We start from the raw sequence: 9,267 nt of genomic DNA, 5'->3' as shown, positions 1-9,267 counted from the left end.
GGACCGCCTTTTCAGTTTTAGAAAAAACAAAAGAAAATGATGGAAATGTCAAAAAAAATAAAATAAAATAAGTTTCCCATGTGATATGTGGTCTAGTTGTTGGGAAAATTAACAAATATGAATTTCGACTTTATTTGCAAAATCTCTCTGGAATTTCTTAAAATGGGCATAACTTTTGCATACGAACTCGGATGAAAAAGTTTTTTATATGAAAAATCATCTACTCGAAAAGTTACATCCGAATTTAACTGGGGGAACCCCGTTAAACATTTTCAAAATCCTCAAAAACCTAACAGAAAAAAGGATACGGGGCTTTTAAGATCTGGAGAGGCAAAAAAATTCAAAAAATTTCAAATTGTGGTCAAACTGTGGTCAAACAATGGTCAAACTAATTATTCTAGAATATTAGTGTTACTAAATAATTATTTCAGTTTTTTTAAATTTTGGTCAAATCTGGTCAAACTGTGGTCAAACAGTGGTCAAACAATGGTCAAACTAATTATTCCAGAAATATTAGTGTTACTAAATAATTATTGTTTTTTAAAACAATAGTTTCAAACTCAAACAGTGAAATGTGTCACTTCATGCTCAAGCTAAATTCCTGAGGGTTAATAGAATTGACATCCTACTACTGTTAGGAAAACAACAAGTGCAGACTTGGAAACGAGGGAAAATAGAACCCGGAAGTTAAGCGTGCTCAGGCTGGAGTCGTGAGAGGATGGGTGACCGTCCGGAAAGTTAGATGATTTGGAATGATGAGGGGTGATTAGAGATTAGAGGTTAAATTGAGCAGTGATGAGGGGTGGTGATTAGAGATTAGAGGTTAAAATAATTCAGAAATTTGAAAATAAAAAAAATTAAAAAAATTCGCAAAAAAACCCTGCGGAGGAGGCCTTTAGTCCCGGTTAGCCACGAGAACCGGGACTAAAGCCTTTAGTCACGGTTCGTAAGAGGCGCGACTAAAGGGAGGGTCTTTAGTCGCGCATATTTAGTCCCGGTTACACAGCCGGGACTAAAGGCCTTTTTTCTACCAGTGTTTAGATGAGTTTCCCTTTTCACATAAGGAAGGGAGAAAAAAATGTTGGATTGGTTATCCATTTTTTTTCTAGAAGTGCTTTCGTTGTTTTCTTTTCTCGGGAGGTTCGAAAAGCCACGTGATCTTAAATTGTGTCACAATTATTTTATGTCGTTGTTCTCCGTCGTCGCCTTAAATGTGCTCGTGTAATCTTAACTTCCTTATTTATTAGCCATGCATGTGTTGTATGTCATGCGTTAGGAGGAGAGCATGCAAGTGAAGCGCAATCAACTTTATTGTTTAATGTGGACGCATGGTACATGTGATAGTTTTTAGTAGGAGATAGTAGCGTTGGACTGGTTCTTGTAGCTCGAACCTGTTTTGGTTTTCCGTAATGGAAATTGGAAGGGGGAAGCCCTTCTTTTGCTCAAACAAAAAAAAAATGGTACATATGATGCACTATTCTCTTTGGATTGCCAATACAAATCAGCGAAAACTTATTTAAAAGAACATATAAAACGGGTCCTCCTCTCTTCTTCTTCTTCTTCTTTTTGCGGGAGAAAGGACTGCATTCATCAAGGAAGATTGTTACAATCCTGTTGGCAAAGGGTGCCAATTGGGTCCTCCTGTCTTTGATCAAGGATGTTACTCCAAAACACTTTAGGTAGAAAGGGTGTAACTAAGAAAAGCAAAATATCTATACCCGGAATTAGGCCAAACTAAAACCCACCAATACAGCACCAAGTCAAACCTCCGAGATGCACAAGGGGGCCGAATAATGCAGGTGGATAGTCAAAAGCACAAGGAATCTACTCATGATCGAGCTGCACCGGTCAATGGGCACAAGCTATAGTGAGCCAAAAGGTGCATGGAAAATGGACGACCGGAGGCCAGCCATGGTGACGCACATAGTGTCCTTCTCCACGAGGTGAGGTGTTTTCTGTCCCGGCCCGCGAGCACAGGGGGGAGCCTACCTACATCGCCTTGTGCCTGTCCAAATAAAGGAAATAATGTGAGGCAGAGAGGGCTCCATTTTTATTGCTGGATGGATGGATACACGTTGTCTACGCGAATTATTGGGCTGGGTGGGACAAAGGTAGGCGGAGGGTGTATATTCGGAGGTAGGTCGCCCCCACCATTTCACACTTTGCTGGGGCAAATGGAACCTCCATTTCTTGTCCTTCTGAAAAACAAAAACACCCCTCTTTTTCAGGGAAAACAAGAGAGCTAAGATTCCCTTATGACGTATTGACCCTAAAGAACACGGTGTATTATTATGCAGCTCAAGTGGTGAAGTATAAATACAAACAACTAGCATGTTGTGTATTTTTTTTTTTGAAATGGAGGAGGACCTCGGCCTCTGCATCTGAACGATGCATGCAGCCACTTTATTAATTATTCACACAAGACCTTATAAAGTCATACAACAATAAGACTAAAGCCACCGTCTAGGCAACATTTGTCGCTACTTCTATCCAGTTGATGAAGGGATGCTGATACTCTGGGCCTAATACCAAACAGACCTCGCAGCTAAACCTAACATCTAAGACCCGAGGTCTCAACCGGGACGCCTGCCAGGTATGAGGCACCCACCAGTCCGGCGCACTTCTCAACCACGATGCCTGCCGGGTATGAGGCCACCGCAACCACCTGCCACCAATCCATCTTTAGTGTTGTACTGCTGCATCTACCTTGCTTGGTCTAGCTGCCGTCGACGCCAGACAACGCCACCATCCTGCGCTCGTCCATCAACACACGCCCACCGGCGAGACCCCGCTGCTCCATGCCGCTGAGACCCGCCATTGTCGACGTGTCAGATGCCACGCCGCTCCTCCTCTTGTCCCCTCCACCCAGCACTTGCTACAAAACGATGCCCCCAGGAGGGAGAACGACATCAAAAACGTTGTCATCGTCCGAAACGATCAGGTTGACGTGACCTACAACGACGATGCCTTAAGAAGGGAACAACGTCCGAGACGCCGCCATTGTCCGCCATGACCGCAATCAGGCGCGAATTTCACAGGAAGCCACGTCGTCCCGATCTCACGGTTGGCTGGAACCGAGCGGAGCCTCGCCACGAAGACGAACGCCGTCGTCGGTAATCCGGCAGAGAACCGACATCTCCTCACCAGTCCCTCCACGCGCCGTCGATCGGCGGAAGGCCATCCAACGGCGGATCCGATCGGGGCATTGGATCCGCAGTCGCCGCCGTCACCATGTCCGCACAGATCAGCCACCCCGCCGGATGTGGCGCTGCCACCGCCGCCGTCCAACGCAAGGCCGCCGCTCCGCCGGCTTATGGCGCTTCGGCCACCGCCGCACGGCATGGGTTCGCCGCCCCAGCCGCTGCCTTCGGATCCCACAAGAGGAGCCGCCCCTGCCGCCTCAGATGAGATCTCGCCGCATCCACCCGCCCAGGTGCCTTCGACACCGGGCCCGCCGCCACCGCGGCCCACGCCGGCGGCAGCGGCGGCAAAAGCAGGGGGAGGGGGAGGCCTGCGGTGCTAGGGTTTGGGAGCCCCTGGCGTCGCCCAGGGGGAGGCGACGCGAGGTGTTAAAAAAAATGAGTTTGATTATTTGAAAGATGCTAATGTTAGACTCCGAATCAAATGAATCCACTGGCTGTTGAACACTGATGATCCAATAATTGTTTGTCCTCCAGCTCCTACAGTCTGATCGCTAACCGGCCAAGGTCACCACCGTTGGCACGTTCATGCATGCTGGACCGTCCGTCCACGTTGTTAATGCTTCCCATAATAGTTTACAAGCACGAGCACACCTAACAGATCAGATATACTACATGCCTGCTTGCCCCAAGAGTTCAGCTTGCCAGAAACTCTAGAAGTACTCTTTGATTAATGTATAAACGCGCACGCAACAGTGAAGTCAAAAGTTTGGCTTCCTTAGCTCGATAGGCAAGAAATGCGTGTCCTTCTTCCTCCGGAGATATGCATGCGTGAAGTCTTTGGTTCTGACGAACTTGCGCAATGTGTCAATCCTCCTCGGTTGGATGTTCACACAATCTTAATTAATCAACGTGTTAGCAGATGCGCACACCTTCTTGCACTCACAAAAATGAAAGCAGCTACTCTACTGCCGTTGGGTGGTATACACCTTTCGGCAGAGGATCAGAGGAGTATATGCCGTCATGTTATGTTAGTACTCCATTCGTTTCTAAATACAAGTGTTTCTAGAGATTTCATTATGGACTACATACGGACACATATAGGCGTAGTTTAGAGCGTGGATTTACTCATTTTGCTCCGGACGTAGCCTCTTGTTGGCATCTTTAAAAAGACATATATTTAGGAACGAAGGAGTACACGTCAGTCATTCTGGCCATTGTGTAGTAGTACACGTACGCACATGGCCTTGACGACGTACCCTCTGAGTAGGACTACTCCTCGCACCCTAGTTAGCTACACATGGGAATAGCTCGATCGTGTCGGCCATCAAGAGTTTTTCCCTTCATCATCGCAAAAGAAATGAAAAGAGACGTGCACCATTCGTTGGCGTTCCGTTCGCAGCGCATCACCAAAAGCATCCATCCCGTCGGAACCAAAAGTGGAAGGAGGGGGTGAGCGGTGCGGTGAGCCTCACACCTCGCACAACACAAAGAAGAAGAAAAAGAGAGAGGGAGAGGGATCACCTCATGCAGGAGCATATGCTGGTCATGCAACCGGTCAGTTGGATCGCAAGTTGCCATGGCTAGCTCACGTACGTGGTACGACGATTTTTTGGCAACTTGGAGAGATTGCTAGTGGGCAGCTAGCACCGAGGAATCGCGTCCCGTGCCCCATGGCCCAAGCCAATAGTCAAGTTCTCCATCTGATAATAGTTCTCTACACAAAACCCCTAAAAAAAAGTTCTCCACACAAAATATCACGCCAAGTTGCATGAAGATGCATGCGCTTTGCGCCCCTGCTACATCATTCATCAGCTTAATTAGGCCACATCTACTCACTCATCAACACTCCTAAGACGATATAAAGCAAGATCCATTCTCGCTTTGGGATCCAGGATGCTATGTTTATGTTTAACCTTCGCTTTCTTGCAATTGAATAACTTATCACCGTTCACTTTGCTTGATTCTTTTGATCCTAAGAAATAACTAACCACGACAAGCACACAAAGGTAGGTAGCATGCAATGTATATAGGCAAATTGACATGTACATATGTAGATAGACAGATATAGGGGTCAAGCGCACCATAGTGCTCACGCGAGAATCTTAGTCACTCGCCATTACTTGCTTGCTTCGGTGCACACTTGGTGAAGTGAAATATACCGCCTCCGTTGCAAAATAATTGAAGTTCCGGGTTTGTCATAAGTTAAACTTGTTTAAGTTTAACCAAGTCTGTAGAAAAATACATTAACATCTACGACACCAGATTAGTCTCATGAGATTATTTATGAAATTTATTTTCATACTCTGTGTATTTGGTGTTGTAGATCTTATCATTTTTTTTCTATAGACTTTGTCACACTTAAGAAAATTCGACTTAGGAAGGGCAAAGCATGGCGAGCAAGACAGAGACAACCAGCCTCTCCTTTAGTTGCTTTCGCTGTGCTCTGCCAGCGCCTTTCGTATGCGTGTTTTTCTCCTTGCTTTTGTCCCAAGTTTTCTTCGCGTCATGCTGCTTTGGCTATATTTGTATGTATACCAAGTTGATCTTCTGACCATACCAAATTTATCATAATAGTGACAATTATCAGTGACCATTGTCCGAGATTAAACTGACCAAGCTATGCTGCCAGGTCAAGTGGTACTCACTCCGTCCGAATTTTTTTTGTCCCAAGCTTGTCCCTAGTGCTAGATACATCCATTTGAGGGACAAGCTTGGGACAAGTTTTTTTGGACGGAGTGAGTACTTCACAACTTAATTGACATATTATAGCTAACTAAACTAAGACCCTACTAGGTCAAGTGGTTTGGCTTAACTCACATAGTAGCTTAATGTGCTTTGTTTTTTGTCATCCTTTTTTGAGGTACCGGTCGGTGGCCAAATGGAATGTGATTTCCTTAGATCTAGATACTTTGGGAAAAGTGATAACATAAAATGGAAAGTACCGTTTATTTGAATGGATATTATTTGTGACCCAAGAGAACAAGGTGAAGGAAATATGCCCTAGAGGCAATAATAAAGTTGTTATTTATATTTCCTTATATCATGATAAATGTTTATTAATTCATGCTAGAATTGTATTAACCGGAAACTTGGTACATGTGTGAATACATAGACAAAACAGAATGTCCCTAGTATGCCTCTACTTGACTAGCTCGCTAATCAAAGATGGTTAAGTTTCCTGACCATAGACATGTGTTGTCATTTGATGAACGGGATCACATCATTAGAGAATGATGTGATGGACAAGACCCATCCGTTAGCTTAGCATAATGATCGTTAAGTTTTATTGTTATTGCTTTCTTCATGACTTATACATATTCCTCTGACTATGAGATTATGCAACTCCCGAATACCGAAGGAACACCTTGTGTGCTATCAAACGTCACAACGTAACTGGGTGATTATAAAGATGCTCTACAGGTGTCTCTGAAGGTGTTTGTTGGGTTGGCATAGATCGAGATTAGGATTTGTCACTCCGTGTATCGGAGAGGTATCTCTGGACCCTCTCGGTAATGCACATCACTATAAGCCTTGCAAGCAATGTGACTCATGAGTTAGTTACAGAATGATGCATTACGGAACTAGTAAAGAGACTTGCCGGTAATGAGATTGAACTAGGTATGAGGATACCGACGACCGAATCTCGGGCAAGTAACATACCGATGACAAAGGGAATGACGTATGTTGTTATGCGGTTTGACCGATAAAGATCTTTGTAGAATATGTAGGAACCAATATTAGCATACAGGTTCCGCTATTGGTTATTGACCGGAGATGTGTCTCGGTCATGTCTACATAGTTCTCGAACCCGTAGGGTCCGCACGCTTAACGTTCGATGACGATTTGTATTATGGGTTATGTGTTTTGGTGACCGAAGTTTGTTCGGAGTCCCGGATGAGATCACGGACATGAAGAGGAGTCTCAAAATGGTCGAGAGGTAAAGATTGATATATTGGAAAGTTATATACGGACACCAGAATAGTTCCGAAGAGGTTCGGGGATTTTTTGGAGTACCGGGAGGTTACCGGAACCCCCCGGGAAAGTTAATGGGCTTCATGGGCCATAGTGGAGAAGAGGAGGCAGGCCACAAGAGGTGGCGCGTGCCCCCCCCTTGCCCAATCCGAATTGGACAAGGGGTGGGGGCGCCCCCCCTTTCCTTCTCCTTCTCCTCCTCTTTCCCCTTTCCCCTCTCCGTTGGAAGGAAAGGAGGGGGGCGAATCCTACTAGGAGTGAAGTCCTAGTAGGACTCCCCCCTGGCGCGCCCCCTCTAGGACGGCCGCCTCCTCCTCCCCTCCTTTATATACGGGGGCGGGGGTGGGGGGCACCCCAAAGACACAACAGTTATTCTCTTAGCCGTGTGCGGTTCCCCCCTCCATAGTTTACACCTCCGGTCATAGCGTCGTAGTGCTTAGGCGAAGCCCTGCGCGGATCACATCACCATCACCGTCACCATGCCGTCGTGCTGACGGAACTCTCCTTCGACCCTCTGCTAGATCAAGAGTTCGAGGGACGTCATCCAGCTGAATGTGTGCTGAACACGGAGGTGTCGTACGTTCGATACTAAGATCGGTTGGATCGTGAAGACGTTCGACTACATCAACCGCGTTAACATAACGCTTCCGCTTTTGGTCTACGAGGGTACGTAGACACACTCTCCCCCTCTCGTTGCTATGCATCTCCTAGATAGATCTTGCATGATCGTAGGAATTTTTTTGAAATTGCATGCTACGTTCCCCTACACAAGGGGGCTTCATGTTCAATATTTCAGTACTGAGATCAATGTATTTTAGGTGCTAGCAAAACTCCCCTGCTCTCACGTCGCTCCTCACGGGCAACGCATGAGGCAGACAACCCTAGCCGCCGCTTTCCCCTTCCCATCCTTTTGCTCCTCACTGCCACATGAGGGAGTCAGCGGGCAAGCCTGAGGCTCCTGATAATGGCGGCAATGATGCCCCCTTCTCTATGGAGGGGTCATGTCGGGGCGAGCATGACTGCGTTGGTTGGCGCGTCGATCAGTGGTAGTTGGGGAGTGGCGGCCCGAGGATGGTACATATCCGATGGGTTCCACTTCGAGTGGGCATGGTGTGGTGTTGCTGGTGGTTGCACGTTGCTTGGGCAGCTAGGCTCAACATGGAGCCCGCGCATGATTGTCTAAGGTGGAGTCGGCAATGGCGCCTGACATCCGGCCGAGTCCGTGCGCAGTGGCCGGAACAACGTTGCCGGGTTGTGGCGGTGGTGGGTGCGCAATTCTATGGCGGTGTGTAGCCGTGGTGGCGACTGGAGGTTGATTCGTCGTGGATTTGAGTCCCTTCTGAAGGAAATATGCCCTAGAGGCAATAATAAAGCTATTATTTATTTCCTTATATCATGATAAATGTTTATTATTCATGCTAGAATTTTATTAACAGGAAACTTAGTACATGTGTGAATACATAGACAAACAGAGTGTCACTAGTATGCCTCTATTTGACTAGCTCGTTAATCAAAGACGGTTAAGTTTCCTAGCCATGGACAAAGAGTTGTCATTTGATAAACGGATCACATCATTAGAGAAGGATGTGATTGACTTGACCCATTCCGTTAGCTTAGCACTTGATCGTTTAGTATGTTGCTATTGCTTTCTTTATGACTTATACATGTTCCTATGACTATGAGATTATTTAACTCCCGAATACCGGAGGAACACTTTGTGTGCTATCAAACGTCACAACGTAACTGGGTGATTATAAAGATGCTCTACAGGTGTCTCCAATGGTGTTTGTTGAGTTGGCATAGATCGAGATTAGGATTTGTCACTCCGATTGTCGGAGAGGTATCTCTGGGCCCTATCGGTAATGCACATCACTATAAGCCTTGCAAGCAATGTGACTAATGAGTTAGTTATGAGATGATGCATTACGGAACGAGTAAAGAGACTTGCCGGTAACGAGATTGAACTAGGTATTGAGATACCGACGATCGAATCTCAGGCAAGTAACATACCGATGATAAACGGAACAACGTATGCTGTTATGCGGTTTGACCGATAAAGATCTTTGTAGAATATGTGGGAGCCAATATGAGCATCCAGGTTCCGCTATTGGTTATTGACCGAAGACGTGTCTCGGTCATGTCTACATAGTTC

The sequence above is a fragment of the Triticum aestivum genome, chromosome 2D (assembly GCF_018294505.1).
Source record: "Triticum aestivum cultivar Chinese Spring chromosome 2D, IWGSC CS RefSeq v2.1, whole genome shotgun sequence".
Lineage (NCBI taxonomy): Eukaryota > Viridiplantae > Streptophyta > Magnoliopsida > Poales > Poaceae > Triticum > Triticum aestivum.
The sequence above is the reverse complement of the archived record's forward strand: the minus strand, read 5'-3'. Positions refer to the sequence as shown.